Consider the following 23,889-nt stretch of genomic DNA (forward strand, 5'->3'; position numbering starts at 1 on the left):
TTTCTCTGTCAATGTGGCTATTGTCAATTCATAATTTCTGCTGATAAATTTATTATAAGTTAGCTGTGAAGCCCTGTTCCAGAACCAGCACCTTGTTTTATTTACATGAGCTTCAATCACTACCTCCACCCAACACATTTATATGTGTCACACTTGCCCGTCTGGTCTCTCATTACCCCTATCTTTAGAATATAAACTTTTAGGAGGAGTCCTCTTTATTATATGTCTAATGTCTGTCTATCTATCTTGTTTGCCCCTGTCATGTACACTGAATTTTTTGTGTAACCTCTATGGTTCAATTGCATAGAATTAGTAGAAGTACTATTTTAAGCTAACAGTAATTGATCAAACATTATGCTTAATGTGTATGCTATTATACTTATGTGTATGTATTTGTTATGGTGTATTAACTTATCTGTATGCTACCTGTCTAGCTTTGTGGAATGTATAGCACCTTACATAAAGATGACAATGGAGCTTCCATACTCCATTCTAATACAAGAATCCAGTCTTTGCAATATGAGTTCCACTACCCCAGGGCTTCTGCTGACAAATGCTCAACTACAGTCAAACTCCAGTTACACTAAAGGGGACTGATTTAGAGATGCATAAGTATATTTAGAGATGCAATAAGTATAATAAATTGAGACATGTAAATATCTGTCTTAGTGCAAAATGAGTTCACATTTCTCATGTGCAAATTTGTGTCCATATTCACATTTGCAGATACTTTGCAGTTTTGTGCTTAATGCTGTGGCTGTTAACTTGCAAGTACAGTACAGTAAGGTCATGTAGAGAGAAGTTAAGTACACCTGTAGTACATGGGTCAGGGGGTATTCCCGTATTACCTCGGTGCAGGATGAACCGTAGTCGCAGTTGCTTAAGTTCTTTGTTTTCAGTACCTGGAAGGAACTCTCTTTGCCATGGAAATGGACAACAATATTCAACTGTTTCAGTTTTATTTACTTCACAAGAGAATGCGATACCAATATATCACTTTGACATAAGTCTCAGTACAAGGCACCAACTTTAAAGGCAAATTACTTATTCGTTCAGCAATCCTAACAAGGATGCAAGGTACCCCTAACCAATGCGTACCAATTGTTTCTCACAGTGCGTCCAATTGTTTGTGATAGCTCTGATCCGCACGGGCTTACAGTCCCGATTTCTGACTAGGAACGCGATCACCAAGGTCGGCCGATAAATTTAACGTTCAGCAACTGAAATAACGATCCACTTTACGTATCCATAGGCTTTGCTCCTTGTTGCAAAATATATATAACATTTACAAATAACTTCAGCTTTTCTTGGAAATACTAGGCAAGTTAAGGTAGGTTACCGTTATTCACTACACAGGCTGAACAGAAACTCACTGGTTCTTCTGACACTGTTAAATGACGTCAAATGGTTACCAATGTCGTAACCGGTAAGTACCAATGATAGGTGTTTCTACTACACCAATTCTCACTCTACAGTGTCAGTAGGCCAATACAATGCAAGTTGTGAATATCATACTACATAAACATCACAGTTCAACAACATCACACAATAATAAACATTACATACTAATAACATGCCACAGTATGACCATCGGGTACCCAAATGCTATTATTGTCCCACTTGCACGGCTTCTGTAACCTGACCTGTGCACAGGGTTTAATGTTAAATATCCTCAAAGAGCTCTTTACTTTAAGAAGCATGCAAAAGTCACCGATTAACAGTCCCCTGTGATGGCCCAACAGGTTACCAAACAATGAAGTCTCTTGTGGGAGAAGACCTGAGGCTGAAAGGGTCTGGTATACTTTCCAGCAAGTTGAATCAAGTTAACGTGGACTCAATTACCGCCACAAGGTGATACTGTCACCCTAGGAATTATTGTCTGACTTTGCACAGTATTTATGTCTCTCCTCTAGCGCTCCAGGGTCCCTGTCTCAAAGCAGTTCCACAGGGGGTGGTAATAATATGTCACCTACATGTGGGAGTCCTTTCCAATCACAGTCTTTGCATAAGGCATGGTCAGAAACAATTCTGTACTGTTCGGCAGGGGGACACAGGCATAGCTAAATCCTGTCCTGCGGTTTATTATACCCACGTGGTGGGATAGGTCCACTGTGCACCCCTCCTCAGCACACCCGGAGGGGGATGACGGTGCTTCACTCTCCCTACTGGGCATGGAATAGATGTCTCTGGCGGGATTTCCCTGGGGGTGTCTCCCTTTTTCAAACAGTGAGGAGCCTAAGGGGCCGTGATGCTGGTCTGTCTGTCTGGAGTGTTATTTCCCCACACACTGGCCATCAAGGCCTGACTCATGCTTTGTTGTGTTCAGGCTGACCGTTATTCACTACACAGGCTGAACAGAAACTCACTGGTTCTTCTGACACTGTTAAATGACGTCAAATGTTTACCAATGTCGTAACCGGTAAGTACCAATGGTAGGTGATTCTACTACACCAATTCTCACTCTACAGTGTCAGTAGGCCAATACAATGCAATGCAAGTTGTGAATATTACACTACATAAACATCACAGTTCTCCAACACCACACAATAATAAACATTACATACGAATAACATGCCACAGTATGACCATCGGGTACCCGAATACTATTATTGTCCTACTTGCACGGGTTCTGTAACCCGACCTGTACACAGGGTTTAATGTTAAATATCCTCAAAGCTCTTTACTTTAAGAAGCATGCAAAAGTCACTGATTAACAGTCCCCTGTGATGGCCCAGCAGTTCGCCAAACAATGAAGTCTCTTGTGGGGGTAAACCTGAGGCTGAAAAGGTCTGGTATACTTTCCAGCAAGTTGAATCAAGTTAACGTGGACTCAATTACCGCCACAAGGTGAAACTGTCACCCTAGGAATTACTGTCTGACTTTGCACAGTATTTAAATGTCTCTCCTATAGCACTCCAGGGTCCCTGTCTCAAAGCAGTTCCACAGGGGGTGGTAATAATATGTCACCTACATGTGGGAGTCCTTTCCAATCACAGTCTTTGCATAAGGCATGGTCAGGAAACAATTCTGTACTGTTCAGCTGGGGGGGACAGGCAGAGCTAAATCCTGTCATGCGGTTTATTATACCCACGTGGTGGGGTAGGTCCACTGTGCACTCCTCCTCAGCACACCCGGAGGGAGGTGACGGTGCTTCACTCTCCCTACTGGGCATGGGATAGATGTCTCTGGTGGGATTTCTTGGGGGTGTCTCCCTTTTTCAAACAGTGAGGAGCCTAAGGAGCCGTGATGCTGGTCTGTCTGTCTGTCTGGAGTGTTATTTCCCCACACACTGGCCATCAAGGCCTGACTCACGCTTTGTTGTGTTCAGACTGATACTGGTAGCCGCTGAGTCCTGCCTGTCACAGGCTGTCCACTGTAGCAGTGTTCCCCTCACCAGCCTGGCACTTCATTCCTGGCCGCACTCTGCCATTGCTTACTCCCTCCGGATGGCCGCAAGTCACTCAGGCTGCACCGCCTCCCGCTGCTTCCAGCTGCCACATGGCACTCGCAAGGTCCCTGGACCCCTCCAACCACGCACTTCAAAGGGGTCTGGTTGGGCATCCCGCTGACTCAGCACCCGCCACTCGGGAGGCCTCTGGTCCTCCTTAAATCTCTTTCTCCCTCTGCAGATCCACACATATGCACTCCTCCACACCTCTGCTCCCACACTCTTCCAGCGCGTCTGATGTCAGCCGCCCACTCACTTGCATGCCACACAGCTACAGCCTAATCAGGTCTCCCCTCTCCAGGGCTGTCAGTCATCATGGTGGGTGGGTCCTGGTGGGTCCCGCCCCCTGTGTGTTCCTTAAAGGGTCTGCAACAGGCAATCAACCCCATGCTGCCTTGCTAATTTTACTAGTCCTGGTGGGTGGCACAGGCTGTCACCTTGCCAGGTATTACACACCCCTTGGGCCATGTTGGTTCTTAAGAGGAAGGGGCCTGTGTGCATTTTCATGTGGGCCCCTTACTCTCTGTGGCACAGTAAACTTTGGCATTGTGCCAAAGTCTACTTTGCAATTACAGGTCTCTGGGAACATGGTGTCTCTAATCCATGCTCTCATTTTGCCCCGCATTGATTATTGCAATAGTCTTCTTACTGGTCTTACCAAAAAGAGACTCTCACCACTACAATTCATTCTAAATGCAGCTGCAAGGCTAATTTGCCTCGCTAGACGTTCATCAGCCGCAGATTCACTCTGTCTGTTCCTCCATTGGTTACCTGTATTCCACTGTATAAAATACTTTTACTCACACACATGGCCATTACCCAAACTACACCAATGTACATCTCTTCACTAATCGTAAAATTTCTCCCAACCCGACCTCTCCACTCTTCACAAGATCTACGTCTCTCATCCACACTCATTATTTACTCCCATTTATGATCACATGACTTTCTTCTTCACTTTCCCATCCCCCTGACCCCCAGACCAACCGCACTGTGTGACCTTATCATACAGCCCACCAAGAACCTTTGCAATCTGGTGGACAATCATGCAATACAGAGCACCTATCCTTGTGTATAAATGCCTATAGATTGTAAGCTTGCGAGCAGGGCCTTCCTACCTTTATGACTGTTTGTTATTACCCATTTTTGTTTTGTCATTGTTGTTTCCAATTGTAAAGCACAACTTAATATGCTGTGCTATACAAGAGACTGTTAATGTGCAAATATCTGGGAAAATGGCTGCTGCTCCATTTTCTCTGTGATTTTTGCTACTGCTGCAGTACCAAAGATACAGTACACTGGTTCTGTGGCTGATTAATACCAGGGGAAATAAAGACTTGAAGTCAACCAGCCACAGAACCTGTGTCATTTATGTTTCCCTGATTAAAGGGATATTATAGCAACACTAGGCACAAAGGAGTTCCAAGTGAGTATAATTCAAAACTGTCTCCAAATTAAATGCATCAGTTTCGGGTGCAATGTAACACATGAAAAGTACCATCATCATATGATTGAAAGGAGTGTTCATATTGTAGAAATAATGACCAGGACATGGACAACTTTGATAAAGATTGTTATGATTGAAAAGCATCAGCGAGAGATAAAATCTCAACTGTGAACTGCAGGAGGACTTTTCCATCTATGGACTGGAAGGCGCAGTGAATATTGTTGAACATAATCTTTGGTACATTTATGCTTTTAACTCAATGAACTTAATATATTTGAACACTCTTACAAATCAAACAGATAAAGATATGAACTACGCACACTGAGAGCTGCAGGTGTATGCAGTGTAAGATGTAAATCACCCAAATTTACACAACAGTTGAATATAGGAAATAAATAACACCATGAGGCTGTGGACCCTGCTGAAATCACCCATTACTTGGGTACGCCCTCTTTCTCCTGTTGTACACATTTTGGTGTGATCACAGATATAAGGTGATATAATTGGGTGAAGAATCAACGTGAAAGTAACCTTTATGGGTGGAACACACACCACCACCAGGTGAGTACATTGTGCCACATTTTAATATTCTATACTGTAAGGTTGAGGGTATTGTCACCACCTAGCCATCTAGATTTGGATTCCCATACACATCTGAGGGTGTTTGCAATCCACTCTAAGGACATATTACACTATTGTACTTTTCTGTATTTATTTTATTTCATGTATTTGGCAAACCATCTTTGAGAATATGAACACAAATGATTTTACTGGAATTAAAGACTGCACACCGATATCGAGACAACTCCACAGGGAATATGAATGACTTTTTGTTATTTGTTGCAACATTAAACTTCTTTAGTGAGCACTTGTGATCATGGTGATATTTGAACATACTGTAAGTGCATTTGTTATTAAAGTTGAAAAAAAGATTTTAAGAAGATATTTTGCCAGGTGGTATCATTTTTTTACTTGGTGTTTTCTGGGTATACACTGTTACAAATGAGTCAAGAAGGAAACCCTCTGAAACCAGTGAAAGGGGATTATATATAATTCCTCAGAAAACTTACAGTCTAGTATGTAATTAATAATAATAATATAATAATAATAATAATAATAATAATAATAATAATTATATTTATATAGCGCTCTTTCTCCAAACAGGACTCATAGAAGGGAATTTTAAGGTCTCCACCTGTTTTTCCTGATCAAAATCCTAAACTTTCCTTTTAAATTTCTCAGTCACAATTTGAACGTAACATGCCATGGTGCATAGATAAATGTTTATATTTAACGTATAAGCTAAGTGACACCATCTTGACCCGAAGGGACCACTAACTGTGTATGAGCTTTCCCCGGCTGTGGTTAACAGTGAGTTCCTTTTCCATCAGGCCCGTTAGGGTCAAGAAAGATATGTGTGATGTGTGAAATATGAACTGTTTTTAACTAAATAAATTTGTAAACTTGTGAAAAGTGAATTCCTTAATTTGGGTCTACCCCGATAGAAGGGTTTATCAAGAATTTCATTTTGATCTCTACCCTTTAGAAAGACTTATAGTAGATTATTATAGAAATCTGTTGATCCCACAGTTGTAATTTTAGGTACTCTCCAAACACCATTTCTTTATATATCTGTGTGTGTGTGTATGAGAAAAAATTATAAACCACAAAAGTGTCACTCTTTTTTAGTAATATCGGCACAATTTCTTTCCCCGTATAATAGTATGGTGACAGCAAAATAATTTCCTCTACGTTATCTGCTTTCATACACGAGGATGTTCAACTTAAGTGTCAAACAGCGCTGGTTATAGCATATTTGACATGTATCACCTCTTATCCCCCCCCCCCTCCTCCCTGTGACAAATACTTTTAACACTGTAAAATATTACATTACAGAAACTAACTGCTAAATGCAATAGTCTCCACGTTCTGGAGGTGTGGGAATTTTCTGCAAGTTTGGAACTTGGAGATTACTACATTTAGTCGCAAATGTCTTAAATCTAACAAAAGAATTAAGGAAAAATTATTATTGTTTATAGAAATGGGTATTGGTTTTTAATAGAAGCGTGTTGAGCAAAAAGAATATTACATTCTTTAACTGACTCCCAACATTAGCGTCCTCTACAAAAATAAATATATGTTTTAAGTAAATGTTTAAACAAGTGAAAAACAACAGTAGCCTTGTGCTAAGTGCTTTGTGCTTGTCTTGGAGAACACCTTTTATAAGCATGTAATGAAACATTTTCTGCCTTTCCCAACATGTATAACATGCTTTTAGCCTAAGGCACCTATGGCCACCACAAACCTTACAAGGACTCTGTCACTTCACAAGCAAACTTGTTAATTGGATACATTTCCACAATTACATCTATTCTTTTTGGGATTAACTCATTCAGTGTAACACGGTTTGATTGTAACTTTCAAACTGCTCAGACATTCACACATTTTAGGAAGCGGTATACTTTTTAAATAAAGTTTAACAAGGTAATAGTAGAATTGTAGGTAAACATAAAAAATGCTATTTATGTTTATTGGCATTATTAATTTCAGTGCATCTGTGTCTTTAAGTAAGGGTGACTTGTTTTACTGCTTATCACATGGTGCAAGCTGGGGAGCTTTTCCTCACTTTTTAATTATTTTCTGTGTGAACTGGTTTCGCTGTAGGTGGCATAAAACTGTGTATCTTGCCCCTAGATTTGCCAGCTATTTTCAATTATACCCCATAATGTTTTATTATTTGCCACCTGGTGAAGACCACCATTATATTGCTTTGTATGAGACATGAAATACTTTAATTTTACAGACTTTGATATATATAAATATATATATATATATATATATATATATATATATACTGTACTACATGTGTAAATGTAGTCTGTTCTGTTGTTCTGTTATAAGGATCAGATTTAAGGAAAGCATGTTTTTTATTATTAAGAAATGTAAATGTTTAACCTGGGGTCATGTTTTCATAAAAAAAAACTAGAAAAACTTTGTGCATGGTTTATTGTCTGTTTCCCCCCCCCCGCGCCTTGTTTAGACCATTAGTCTACTGTATTTTGCAATGTATTGCCCACACATATAACCACACATATAACCATTATGAAGGTGGTGTACTATTGTTACTTATACAATGAATGTACCAAACATCTTTAACACCATACAACCATATTTAGCACCATATAGCCAACAATGGATTCACACATAGTGATATACAAAAGTAAACAAGCTGTAAATTAGTAGTTTGTCACATATGGTAGAAAGAACCTAGCTTGTGAGTGCATGAAATCTATAAGGGCATGGAAACATGCAAAACATGAGGATTGGATTGCACGGGTGTAGTATGAGTGGTCGGCGAGCGGGATCCCGACTGCCGGCATGCCAGCGGTGGGGTGAGCGCAAATGAGCACTAAGAGCACCAAGCTATTTATTCTCCCTCCAGGGGGGTCATCGACCCCCAAGCAGGAGAATAGTTGTCGGTATGCCGGGTGTTGGGATTCCGGCGCTGGTATACTGAGTGCCGGGATCCCAACAGGGGGCATACTGAATACCACCCGTGACGTTTATACTGGATGCGTTCTGCATCCTGACGGTCATGTGACAGCTGCCGGAATCTTACATGGTCCCATGTTTTTAGATATACTGCTGTGATATAGCATCAGGCGTTACATTGTGACAGATATCTCTAACTTTGCTGTTGTTTTTCTCTTACATATTTACATCTTATTGGATTATCAGTATAGATATAGAAGTCTACAGGGAGACATCAGGCATGCCAGAAATATGAAAACAAAGAGTGAGACATCAATGAGCCAGTTCAGTTCTAGTCATAAAAAGCACAGTGTGAGAAAGAAAAACACCAGCAATCTATTTTTCTTTAGTCGAGGCCGTATTCAAGGATTGAACTGCTTTTCTAACTGTGTTCAAATATAAAAGCATGTGTTAAATAAAAGGATTGCAGCTGTAATGAATACAAATGATGGTTTGATTAATCAAAAGAAAACCTCCAATTTTTTAATAATATATATATCTATATATATATCTATCTATCTATCTATATATATATATATATATATATATATATAGTTTAAAAAATATATTTATTCAGGTCCCTTAAAATAGAGATATCTGAGGGCTTATAAAAACACATAAGAAAATTAAACCTTCAATACTTAGCCTGTCAGGTTCACAGTTAATGGAATGGTGGAATAGTTTAGGAGGTTAGGGTGCTATCCAGGGTTGGTGATGCCAACTGGCCATCCAAATAGGGTCACCTTAGCAGAGGATATAAAACAGGCGAGTGGCCACTCTCAGGCCTCTTTCTTCTATAATTTTACCATCCATTCTACTTGATAGTTGGTGTTTGTGGTTGAGTGTTGTTGTTCTTGTGTTTTTGGTCTTGTGTAGGAGCAGAAAAGCACGGCAAACAGTGGCTAGTACTGAAACATATTTGGTCAAGTGCAGATGGAGGATCATTTTAAGGATATCAATCACCTGCATGAGGATCACTGATACCACTGGTAATGGTGCTGAGAATATAGGAAAAGAAATACCCTAAGGTATTACTACTCCCAGGCGCTTGATGCGAGGTTCCCCACAGCAGCTGTATATATACAGGGGTTGGTCAGACCCCTAACAATGTAAACAAATAAAGATGATATTAGCGCTTATTGGTCACAAATGCAAGGGTGTGTCACAATTAAATCACAATTTATTAAAGGAATATAGATTTAGGCATATTTTTAAAAAAATTAAATGCAATGCACAATAGTGGTTAATGCCACATAAAAACACTGAGAAAAAGTAGATAGTGTAACTCCCATTGTTGTATCATCCTATTCGAAAACTTATCAAAGAATGGACCTGTTCCTATGAAAGTCCCCTTGGTTATTAAGGTTCAGTGTCCTATCCGTGGGTTTATAGTTACCACCAACGTCTCTCGAGGTAATTAGGCGAATCTGCGTCCGCAAAAGTGCTGTTCCTTGAAAAAGTTGCTTGTATTGCAACGAAACGCGTCGGTGAGACCTGCCTGCTAGTGTTTACTCCCTCACCTTTTGGAACTATTGGACCTGGACCAAGCCCCCGTTGGACATTCCTACTGGATTTACAAGGACATTCCTATTTCACCGTGGAGAGTCACTATCCACCACCCGCCGAGGAACAGCACTTTTGCGGACGCAGATTCGCCTAATTACCTCGAGAGACGTTGGTGGTAACTATAAACCCACGGATAGGACACTGAATTTTAATAACCAAGGGGACTTTCATAGGAACAGGTCCATTCTTTGATAAGTTTTCGAATAGGATGATACAACAATCGGAGTTACACTATCTACTTTTTCTCAGTGTTTTTATGTGGTATTAACCACTATTGTGCATTGCATTTAATTTTAAAAAAAATATGCCTAAATCTATATTCCTTTAATAAATTGTGATTTAATTGTGACACACCCTTGCATTTGTGACCAATAAGCGCTACTATCATCTTTATTTGTTACCGCTGGTAAGGGGGTGGGGGGTCCAATCTTGATAAGTACATTATATGTGGAGAGACACTCCTTGGGTGATGATGTTGCATAGGCAAGAGTGCTACAACCCCCTTGGTTGATTAATGTTGGTTAGTATAATTACATCGTAGGCCTTCATCTATTTGCTCATACTTTAGTCAGCCACCAGTTATCCAATTCACAATATTCAAATTCAAATTCCAAATTTAGTCTGATAAACCTATTCAAGTTTTCATTTATGCCATATTATGTCTCCAGGTCTTAATTCAATTATACTGTAAATTTGTATATTATTGTGCATCCAGGATTATGCAGTTTAAATGGTTTAATTTGCCTTTAGAATATAAGCTCTCATGAGTAGGGCCCTCTTCCCTCATGTGCTTATCCTTTCCTTACTTAATAATCTTTGACTGCATCAAAACCCGTGGTCTTCTGCCACCTGATACTTAAGGCCCATACACACTTGACGATGCACACGTCGTTAACGACCGTCGTTAACGACTTCCCTTGAACTTCCCTTCAACAGCTGAGCAAACGACATGAGCATACACAACTACGAACGACCAAAGACCAAAGACCATTCATCGTTGAAGCATCCAAGCTGAATAGTTTATTAAAATAATGAGCTGGGAACAGGGCTGGTGAACAGTGGCTTGGTCGTTGGTCATTGGTCGTTCACACCATACACATTCAACGACGTCTCTGGTTGGTAACGACCATAGTGGAAATTGAGCATACATGCTCTACAGATAAGCGAGGGTCGTTAACGTCCCACGGGGCCGCGCATCGGTGGTCGTCGGATGCATACACACTTGACGATATAATGAGCGACGTCGTTGATTAGGGCTGAAATGAACGACATCGCTCATTTTATCGTCAAGTGTGTATGGGCCTTTACTTCAGTGTCATCTGCTGATGTAGCTATGTTTATTTACCCTGTACTTGTCCTATACTGTCTTCAACTGTATGTTGCTGTTTTCCTGTTTTGATTATTTGTTTATGTACTCTGTAATTGGGTGCTGCGGAACCCTTGGTGCTCCAAATAAATAAAGGATAATAATAATAATAATTTGCTACCAATTCAGAACACATTTGGTTTAAAGTGACATTTCAAAGTTATCATCTAAATTGTATTTATTTATTTATTAACAGTTTCTTATATAGCACAGCAAATTCCATTGCGCTTTACAATTGGAAATAACAATGATATAACAAAACTGGGTAATAACAAACAGTCATAGAGGTAGGAAGGCCCTGCTCGCAAGCTTACAATCTTTAGGGAAATAGGCATGGATACACAAGGATAGGTGCTATCTATTGCATAGTTGTCCACCAGATTGCAAAGGTTCTTGGTGGGCTGTATGATATGGTCATAGAGCAATGATGAACCAGGGTCGAGAGGAAGGGAAAGTAAAGAATGAGAAGACATGTGAGGATATGTGTGGACTGTGCAGAGTGGATGTAATTTGATAGGAAGGTGAGTTTTCAGGCAACGCTTGAAGGTTTGGAGACTAGAGGAGAGTCTCACTGTGCGTGGTAGGGCATTCCACAGAGTGGATGCAGCCCTATGAAAGTCCTGCAATCATGAGTCGGAGCGAGAAATGAATGTGGATGAGAGATGCAGGTTTTGTGAAGAGCGAAGAAGTCGGGTTGGGAGATATTTTGAGATAAGCGAAGTGATGTACGTTGGTGTAGTTTGGTTAATGGCCTTGTGTGTGAGTAAAAGTATTTTATATTGAATACGGTAGAATACAGGTAACCAATGGAGGGAATGACAGAGTGGATCTGCAGATGATGAATGTCTAGCGAGAAAGATTAGCCTTGCAGCTGCATTCAGAATGGATTGTAGTGGTGAGAGTCTCGTTTTGGGAAGACCAGTTAGGAGACTATTGCAATAATCAATGCGGGAGATAATGAGAGCATGGATTAGAGATTTAGTAGTGTCTTGTGTAAGGTATGGTCCTATTTTGGATGTTTTTTAGTTGCATGTAACATGATTTTGAGATTGAATGTAGGGAACAAAACACATTTCATAGTCAAGGATTACACCTAGGCAGCGAGCTTGTGGGATAGGGTAGATTGTCAAGTTTTCAACAGTGATAGAGATATCAGGTTAGTACCTACTATTGGCCAGTGGAAATATAATTAACTCTGTTTTTTAAATATTAAGTTTGAGGTGGCGAGATGTCATCCAAAATAAAATGTCAGAAAGGCATTCAGTGACATGCCCAGTACAGATAGGTTACAAATCAGGGGAGGATAGGTAGATTTGAGCATCATCTGCTTACAGATGATACTGAAATCCAGGGTTACAGTCGTTAGGTCAACACAACTTAGATTGACACTCATTAGGTCGACCACTGAAGGTCGACAATGCCATTAGGTCGACATGCATTAGGTCGACATGGTCGTTAGGTTGACATGTACTAGGTTGACAGGTCAAAAGGCAGACATGAGTTTTTCAATTTTTTTTTCATTTTTTGTATTTTTTCATACTTAACGATCCACATGGACTACGATTGGGTTTGTAATCTGTGCCGAGTGTAGCGGTAGCAGAGCGAGGCACCTTGCCCGAAGCATGGTGAGCAAATCGAGCCATGCGAGGGGACTCGGTGCACTCATTTGGGTTCCCCATCACTTTATGGAGAAAACGACACCAAAAACAGTCAAAAACCACATGTTGACCTTTTGACCTGTCGACCTAGTACATGTCGACCTAACGCCCATGTCAACCTAATACATGTTGACCTAATGGCAATGTTGACCTTCAGTGGTCGACCTAATGAGTGTCGTCCTAAGTTGGGTCAACCCAACGACCCATACCCGAAATCCAAAAGAGCTGATTAGTTTACCAAGAGATGAGGTATAGATAGAGAAAAGCAGAGGACTCAATACTGAGCCTTGCGGTACTCCAACTGAAAGAGGTAGGGAAGAGGAGGTAGATTAAGAGAAGCGAACACTGAAGGAGCATTTAGATAGGTAGGATAGGAACCAAGAAAGGGCTGTGTCTTTCAGATCTAAGGATTGTAGTGTTTGTATGAGAAGAGAGTAGTCAACAGTGTCAAAGGCAGCAGATAGATCTAGAAGAATAAGTAGTGAGTAATGGCCTTTAGACTTCGCAGTGACCAAATAATTAACCACTTTAGTCAGTGCTGTCTCTGTGGACTGTTGGGAAGGGAAGCCTGACTGAAGTGGGTCCAATAAATTGTGTGAGTTAAGAAAGTGTGTGAGTCGAGTGTAGGCAAGTCTCTCAAGTAGACAAGGGATCTGAGAGATAGGGCGGTAGTTTGAGAGAGAATCAGAGTCAGAATTTTGTTTTTTCAAAATGGGAGTAATCACTGCATGCTTGAAGAGTGAAGTAAAAATACTAGTAGAGATAGAGAGAGATATTACAGATGTTAGTTAAGGTAGGGATGAGCACTGGAAACAGAGCTTTACTTATTTGTGAGAGTAAAGCATCAAGAGGAGAGGTAGTAGAGAAGCAGGATAAGAAGAGTGATGATACTTCATCTTCATTTGTGGGATCAAATGAAGAGAGAGTGCCAGAGGGATCAGCTAAAGAACAGAGTCGGTCAATGGCTGCCGAAGAGCATACCATTTCATCTTGGATCTTATCAATCTTCTCCTTGAGATAGGAAGTGAGATCCTGTGCCTTGATAGTGGCTGGTGGGGTAGCTGAGGGAGGATTCAGAAGTGATATAAATGTATTAAAGAGTCATTTGGGGTTAGAGGCTTGAGCAGAGATAAGAGTTTGGAAATATGTTTGTTTGGCAGTGTCCAGGGCATTTCTATAAGAGTGGTAGACAGTCTTATATATGAGAAAGTCACTTGAAATACGAGATTTACGCCACTGACATTCAAGTTTGCGTGTGAGTTTTTGTAGTTGTATTGTTAATTTAGAGTGCCATGGTTGACATCTAGGCCTATGTGGAGTGTGATGGGTAGCTGGAGCCACTTCATCAAGGACTAGTTCTAGAGTCTGGTTCAGGTGTGATACAGCCATCTCAGGAGAGGTGAATGCAGAAAAAGGTGAAAGCAGTTGTTGTAGTGAGGTGGAAGATTAATTGTGTTAATATTTCTGCAAGTTTGAGGAGGATTGGAGGACTTCAGCAACACAGAGTTTGAATTAACAGAGGAGAGCATGCAGGTGATAAGGTTGTGATCTGAGAGGGGGAAAGGAGTGTTAGTGAGTTCAGAAATGGAGCATCGTCTGGTGAATACTAGATCAAGGCAGTGGCCCTCCTGATGAGTAGAGGAGTCAGTCCATTGGGAGAGGCCAAGAGAGGAGGTTAGAGAGAGTAGTTTGGAGGCATGAGCAGCAGAATTTGGACAATCAATAGCAATATTGAAATCACCCATGATAATGATGGAGATGTCAGAGGATAGGAAGTGAGGGAGCCAGTCAGAAAAATCTTCCAGAAATTGTTTGGGATGCCCAGGTGGGCGATAGTTGCAACCAGGGCTGGTTCTAGCCCTTGTGGCGCCCCGTGCGAAAATAGGGGCATGGATTCATAAAAGAGGTGTGGTCAATGTTCCCCCAGTAGTATTGCCCCTGTTTGTGCCCCCAGTAGTATTGCCCCCATTTGTGCCCCCAGTAGTATTGCCCCGTCTGTGCCCTCAGTAGTATTGCCATTTGTGCCGCTTGTAAAAAATAAATAAAAAAAATTAATACTTACCATCCCCGCTCCTGATTCCTGACTGCTGCTGCCCTCTGTCTCTGGCCGCTGGCGCTGCTCCTCTGATCTATGGGAGATACGTCATGACGTCTCTCCCATAGAACCGCATAGACACTAGAGGTCAATAATGACCCCTAGTGTCTAAGTGTCGCTCCCACAAGGCAGTGTGGTGCGCGATGACTTCATTGCGCACTGCACAGCTGTACCGGCACTGGGGGAGGGCACCACCAGTAGCGGATCTTGCCACGGCGGCGGTGCCCTCCGGAAGGCGGCGTGCAGTGCAAAAGTACTGTGTGCCCGTAGCAAGATCCGCTACTGGCTGCAGTACGCAGAGAGAAAGGAGAGTAAACCCTAATGGAATGTACTTTAAATGATGTAACTGTGAGTGATGGAACCTGTGGTAGAACAAAGAATGGTGAAATTAAGTTATCAGTAACAATTTATTAATGTAGGAGACACAATGCTCCTGACTAATCGTCTAAATAAATTAATAAATAAACGGCTAATGCAGCACTATAAGCAGTTTTTCACACTGACAATGTTCAGGCTGTCCCAAATTGATGCTTAGGTCAGTCAGGGGAACCGTAAATGAATATATGGTGCTTAATGCAAAAGTTAGTGCTGAAAAAAGGAAATGTAAGAGCAAAACTTCTTGTGTCCGTTCAAAAAAGTTACTCGTTCATGTAAAAGTGTTCTATCCTGTTAAAGCAAAAATAGGTGGGGGATATATGTTCTGGGGGTGCGGTGTCCCGTGACCCTCAGGTGCATATACTTACCCTTCTTCTTCGGCTGTGTCCGGAGCGGCAGCTGCCAGCTGCATCCTCGTTCCTCCCTCTCCCGGTCTCTGCTGGAAGGTGCTGCTGTGTGCAAACCTGCACACCGATGCTTGTGATGACCGGGACCACCGGCAGCTGTGGGACTTCCGGGTATCGGCAGACTCGTGGGAGTGTATGGTTTCCAGTGTCCTGCAGCACCTGCCGATCTCTCTACTCTGCTAGCCTGCAGAGGAGACTGGGGATATGATCAGGGAAATGCTGACAGCGCTTCTCTGTATGCCACCTGCGTGTGCGTGTAGTTCCTCCTTTACCAACGCGTTTCAGCCTTGATTGGCCTTCCTCTTTGAGTGATGCATGGAGTCATTATCTGTGTCTGGTGTTTAAATAGGTCTTGTTGTCAATTGGAGTTAAAGCTCTGATGTACAAAAAATAATAAGTCTAATGAATATCTTGCTTTTATGAATTATAAGTGTAAAAATTAGATATTAACAGTAGTTACCATCCTAATGGTCTAAACAATAAATGTTAAGTTAATGAATTAGTACAAAGATTACATATGTGTATACTTGTGTAATGATGTACATGCTGGTGCATTGATAAACTATCTGTTTTATTATTAATATTTCTAAGTGAAAACTTTGCAACCTTTATGATTTGTGCTGATATAGAATCCTATTTGTAATGAGGGTTTATACCACTTAATACAAACTGTCTGGTTAGCTGTGTTCATTGATTGCTCTTATTATATATAAGCCCATAATACTCTTGAAATAACTATCTGGTCAACTGTGTTCATTGATTGGTCTATTATATGCACTATCAATATATTATATCCGTGGAAAGTGATTATTGGCTGTATCAGTTGAGCTGGGTTATGAACTAAGCATAAAGAATGCAAATCTGCTTGTTACCTTACAAAATGTGGTTATGAATCAAATGGTCATAATTAATTTATTGATTTTATGAAAACATTGTGTGGTGGAAATGCTAGATAGTTCTTAGGAGCCCTGTATCTTTACTATTTGGTCAGGTGTTGGAAGCGTAAATTATAAAGGTATGGGGGACCTCTCTTGATGTTCCTTATATGTTCTCACAAGTATTTTTAGTGCCATTGTGGTTCTGCCTACATATTGTTTTAGACAATCGCATTCTAGAAGGTATATAATACCTTTGCTGTTGCATGTTATCCTATTATTAATTTTGTATTCTTTGTTGGTGGTTCGAGAGATGAATTGTGTTTTCGGTATCGTACTCCTAGTTCTGGCATTGTGCACCCTAAACATGTCCCACAGAAATAGAAACCTTTTCTTGGTGCCGTTCCTGTCAATGATGTTTGTCTTGTATTCTTTGGGGATATGACTGTGTACTAATTTCTGTCTTAAATCCAGTGCTTTTCTAAAGACTATTCTTGGTCGTTCTGGTAGTTGTTCCGCTAGGTTTTCATCTTCCAGCAGAAGTGGCCAGTGTTTTTTGACAATGTGTTTTCAGTGTGATGCTTGTTTTGAGTATTCTGTAATGAACAGTACATCTTCCCTCCTTTCTTTCATTCCATGTGTTATGTATTTGAGTAAATCTGTTCTGTTGCATGATGTTAGTTCCTCAAATGCTTCCATCACAATCCGTTCCTTGTACTTTTTCTCCAGGAACTGTGTGGTGAGTTCTTCTCCTTGTCTCTTGAAATCCTCGATTTTTTAACAGTTCCTCCTAAGTCTCGTGAACTGTCCTTTAGGGATTGTGTTCTGCCAGTTGGGATGATGTCCACTAGTTGAAAGAATAAAACTATTAACATCGACCGGTTTTCTATATGTTTTTGTGTGTATCTTCTCCCCATCTATGAATAATTCTAAATCCTGAAACTCTACTTTGGTCTTAATATAATTTGCAGTGAAGATGAGGTTGTTGTCATTATCATTCAGGAATGTCAAGAATTCTAGTAGCCCACTTTCCTCTCCACACCAAATGAAGAGGACGTCATCTATATATCTCATCCAGAATATGAGATTTGCTCTTAGATGATGGTTATTCCACACATGATGATCCTACCACCAACTCATGAATATGTTGGCGTAGCTCGGGGCAAATCTCATACCCCTAACTGTCCCCGTAGTTTGTAAATAAAAGGTGTCCTCAAACCAGACGTAGTTATGTTTCAGGATGAAGTTTATACTTTCGAGGATGAAATTCCATTGTGCGCTGGGTATGCTGTCTTCTTTCTCTAAATGATATCTAATGCTGTTAAGTCCTTGTTCATGAGTGATGACTGAATATAATTAAGTTATGTCAGTGGTCACCAGCCACAACTGGTCATCCCATGTAAGATCTTGTATAATGTTGAGAATTTGTGTTGTGTGTCATAGATATGATGGTCGCTTTTGTACAAATGGTTGTAAGAATTTGTCAAGATATTCTGAGAGGTTGGTGGTGAGTGACCCAATGCCTGAAATGATTGGGTGGCCCGGGGGTGTTATGGGATCTTTGTGGATCTTGGGTAAGTAGTAGAATACGAGGATTATAGGATGTGATGTCTGTATGTACTTGTATTCATGATCTGTGGGTATTCCTGTGCTCTTTCCCTTTTGTATAAGGTTATCCATTTTGAGTTTGAAAGTATTGGTGGGGTCATTCTGTAATGTCCTAAAGGTTGTTGTGTCTCCCAATATTCTGTGCGCTTCTTTTAAGTAATCTGACTTGTTCAAAATGACCACTGCTCCCCTTTCTCAGCAGGTTTCACTATTATGGAATTGTTATCCTATAATTCTTGCAGCGTATTTCTTTTTTATTTATGAATTTATTTATTTAGACCATTAGTCAGGAGCATTGTGTCTCCTACATTAATAAATTGTTACTGATAACTTAGTTTCACCATTCTTTGTTCATCTGTCACAGTTGCTACACTAGAAATATTCATAGCTGCTTCATTGTATACATCGATTACGCTCCATTCAACACCAAGAGAGCACATAAAACTTCATAAACAGGGATTACCATATCATTTATTTATTTATTACAAGTAAAAGAAGATTGGGATACCATTTAGAACATTCACTTAGAGCTGAGCGCAGTGTTACACCAGTTTTGCGTAAACGTAGATTGGAGACTCAAAAATGAGTCTTGCACACAGATACATTGCAGTGTCGACATTTTTAAGTCATCAGTGACACAAACAGGTGTTCCTATTTTTATTACAAATTGTTACTATTAGACCCATTTTAGAATGGGGAAGCTGATTGCACTATCTCTGGTAGCAACGTTCCTGTTACAATGTGGTAGCAATTGCATGATTCAATGGCGTACAGTTGTCAAAGGTATTTGCAAAGATCATGGACCCAGAAACATCTGCAGACCTCCCCCAATCTCAATTATAATATTTCAACATTTCTATTTACATGTTGACACTGGCAGATGTGACATTATTACAAGTCATTCTGCAAAGATGGGTTTAAAGTATTTGACATAGACATATAACTCAACTTAATATAACATTTTACACCATTAGACACACCAGTGATTTGGATCTGACTTTTATTTCTCTACATACCATTCTATGATACAGGTTAGCATGGCGACATAGTGGTTAACATTGTTAAAATTCCATTGTTACAATTCATCACAGGATATTATGGTTTATCTGATTCAATTTTGAAGACGTTTAGCTGATCAGAATGCAGACACACGAAGCTGTCACATAATGCAGCTCCAGGCTCCTGTTACTGAGGAGTAGTTGGCAGTTTGGTGTCACCCCTTGGCGGGTTACACCCAGATGCGGGCTGCACCCCCCCCGCACACCTGTTGTGACACCTCTGGCCAGAAACCAGAAGCTGTGCTGGAGCCATTACGGCCATCTGTAGCAGGTAAGTCACCGCTGGACCACACGGACGAAATGTTGATATTCTAACTAAAGATCTGAGTCATTTTGCAATCAAAGGTTGGCTAACTAGACTAAGCAGCAAAGCAGCAGCACAACCACATGGCAGTTATTTCTGTTTAAAAATACGTTGCAAATTAGTAATGTTTGGGAGCAAAAACATTTATCTATGCCACAAATACCATCACCAATACCCCCCAAAAGTACAACGCATTATAAAAAGAAAAGTGGTGCAGTGTGGAATTGTCTTTGAGACCCTCCTACCCACCCTTACGTTATATACTAAAAATGACATTCACAGTTTAAATAACACTGCGATTCACAGAGCTTTTAGTAACGTAAGTAACAGTGGCACCTACAGAATGTTATTTTTTTAACAGTTGTTGAGCTTGTCCTTAGCACAAACTTTTTTTAAAATAATTTGCCTAACACTGACACACAGGGCCAAATGTAATAGGGTGAGAGTTTAAAAAAGGGAGAGATTTGGTAAGGTTTTGCAGTTTTTTTTAAACTGGCAATCATTTACACAGCAAGACCAACCTGGATTTGCAGTGTAACTGATTGGCGCTTTAAAAAAAAAATTGAAAAACCTTACCAAATATCTCACTCTCTGAAGCTCTCACTCTATTACATTTGGCCAATACAGTCACAGTGTTGCAGTCCACACTGTTGCAGCCCATGACGCTGACACAGTAGCCCACAACCCTTAATCTTCACTGACAGCAACACTGCAGCTAACAGCCCTTCACTGATAAAACTGACAGCCTCACTCAGGGGTCTATTTACTAAGCCCTGGATGGAGATAAAGTTGACGGAGGTAAAGTACTAACCAATCAGCTCCTGTCATTTTTCAAACACAGCCTGTAACATGGCAGTTAGGAGCTGATGAGCTGGTACTTTACCTTCATCTACTGTATCTCCGTTCAAGGCTTAAATAGACCCCACAGTCACAGACAGTGCTGCAGCCCAGAGCCCTAGGTAAATGATGATGAGATCACTGACACAGTAACCCACAGCCCTTAATCTCCACTGACAGTCACACTGCAGCTTACAGCCCTTCACTGATGACACTGACAGTTTCACACAGTCATAGGCAGTGCTGCAGCCCACAGCCTTAGTTCAATGATGATGATGATGACACTGATTCTTATACAGTAGTCCACAGCCCATAATCACAGTAACACTACAGCCCACACCCTAACCTTCTGGAATCCTGTATGAAATTGCACCTGAAGTACAAGGGTGGGACTTTTATTGAATCCAAAACACGCAAGATCCAACCCCAGGAAGATAAAGTTTTGCCTCATTTTCAGCTCCGAGTGTAGAGGGAAAACCCGAGCCAGGGCCCCAAGTCACTGGGAATAGCCAAGTTTGGCAGTGTTCGATTTTCAGAAAAACTGAACTGCACATTCTAACATGTCGACATTCCACCACTGTCTAGATGAGGAATATCAACATTATGACTCTTTACATTTTGTACAAAACCCGATCACACACAACCTGTAAAAGGATACTGAAATTTCAAGGCAGAATTTTCCTTAACTGAGACAAAAACAAAAAATCATGAAAAATATCTTAAAGATTAAGTAGTGTAAATACACAGTTTATAAACTACATGCCTGTCACCAATTTCATTAGTAAAGATATATTTCTCTTTGTAGAAAAATATCTGTAATAGAAAAAATCTATTATAAAATTCAAACAAATGTTTATGTGGATTAGTAAATTATTTATTCTCTCCTCTTAAAATTTCCATTAAACTAAAGATTCTTTTAATTTTTTCCCACTCACAAATACATTTCTGTAATTAATTATACTGGACCAAGCAAACTAAATGAAATAATAAGATTTTATTAGAAAATAGCTTTGAATTTTTGGACATATCCTAGGCTGGTAAATTTAACTGCATAATCTCATAATTTTTAATTACCTGCTGAATATTTCAACATATGTAATAATATCTTTAAGCTTCAACGATAGATTATAAAATGGAGTTCTCTCTTACAGCCGATGTATGTGTTTGTCCTGTCTAGGGAATGGAGGCTGGTAAAGGAATTAAAGAGTAATTACAACAAAAACAGAGAACACATTCTACATTTTTGTGAATTAGACATCATGCCAAATAAAATGTCAGTTAATTCTTAAATTGTTTCTTAGCAGTTGCTTTAAGTAAATAATTTTTGCTGCTGCCATCTAACTGAATATGTACAGAAGACACCAATATGATTAGTGAGATTCACCAACAAAATCCATTAGGATCACTAATTAGACTTTTAGTATATGTTTCGGTAACTGGTTATTATAGTTAATTTTTTTTATAGTCTTCAAAAGTGAATCCAAAATTACCATATACTCTGCATTAGTCATGTTAACGCACCAATAGAAATATGGAATGCAATCTTGGTATTGTACTTCTTAAGTACAACAGCAATGCAGAGATACATGCAAAGCTTTGCTACAATTAGAGATATCCTGCGGGCACTTTTTCTTGTTTTGTGTTTTGGTTTCAGTTCTAATTCACCGCTCGCGTTTTGGTTTTGGATTGGTTTTGCCAAAACCACCCTTTTGTGTTTTAGTTTTGGATGTGGATGATTTTTGAAAAAAACATAAAAATGGCTAAAATCACAGAATTTGGGGGTAATATTGATCCTACAGTATTATTAACCTCAATAACATTCATTTCCACTCATTTCCATTCTATTATGAACACTTCACACCTCACAATATTGTTTTTAGGTCAAAAGGTTGCACCGAGGTGGCTGTATGACTAAGCTAAGCGACACGAGTGTGTGGCACAAACACCTGGCCCATCCAGGAGTGGCACTGCAGTTTCAGACAGGATGGCCCTTAAAAAAACTAGTTCCCAAACAGCACATGATGCAAAGAAGAAAAAGAGGTGCACCGTGGTTGCTATATGACTAAGCTATTTGACACAAGTGTGCGGCACAAACACCTGGCCCATCTAGGAGTGGCACTGCAGTGTCAGACAGGATGGCAGATATAAAAAAGACCCCAAAGAGCAGATTATGCAAAGATGTAAAAGAGGTGCAATGAGGTAGCTGTATGACTAAGCTAAGCGACAAACAATTGGCTCGTCTAGGAGTGGCACTGCAGTGTCAGACACGAGGGCAGATATAAAAAATAGGCCCCATACAGCACATCATGCAAAGATGTCAAAGAGGTGCAATGAGGTAGCGGTATGACTAAGCGAAGCGACACAAACAATTGGCCCATCTAGGAGTGGCACTGCAGTGTCAGACAGGATGACATGTAAAAAAATAGTACCCAAATAGCACATCATGCCAAGAAGTACAAGAGGGCAATAAGGTAGCTGTATGACTATGCTAAGTGACACAAGTGTGCGGCACAAACACCTGGCCCATCTATGGTTGGCACTGCCTTCCCACTGCACTAATGGCAGATACCGGATGCATGTCTAACACCAGCATAGTTGTTATGGTCTCAGTAATATGCTTTTCAACAGGGTATATATATAAACGCCAGTATCACTGGAATCATATGGCAGTACCACTGGACATATACAGCAGGATCACTGGAATTATACAGCAGTATCACTGGAATTATACAGCAGGATCACTGGAATTATACAGCAGTACCACTGGACTTATACGCAGTACCACTGAACATATACAGCAGTATCACTGGACTGGACTTATACGCCAGTACCACTGGAATTATACGTCAGGATCACTGGAATTATACGGCAGTACCACTGAACTTTTATGGCAGGACCACTGGACTTATACAGCAGTATCACTGGTCTGGATTTATATGCCAGTACCACTGTAATTATATGGCAGTACCACTGGACTTATACAGCAGTACCACTGGACATATATGGCATTATCACTGGACTGGACTTATACGCTAGTACCACTGGAATTATACGACAGGATCACTGGAATTATACGGCAGGATCACTGGACTTATACGGCAGGATCACTGGATTTATATGGCAGTTCCGTGGGACATATATGGCAGTATCAATGGACATATATTGCAGGATCATTGGATTTATATGGCAGTACCGCTGGACATATACGGCAGTATCAATGTACATATACGGCAGGATCAATGGACTTATACGGCAAGATAACTGGATTTATACGGCAGTACCACTTGACATATATGGCGGTATTAATGGACATA

This window comes from Pseudophryne corroboree, chromosome 1, assembly GCF_028390025.1.
Source record: "Pseudophryne corroboree isolate aPseCor3 chromosome 1, aPseCor3.hap2, whole genome shotgun sequence".
Lineage (NCBI taxonomy): Eukaryota > Metazoa > Chordata > Amphibia > Anura > Myobatrachidae > Pseudophryne > Pseudophryne corroboree.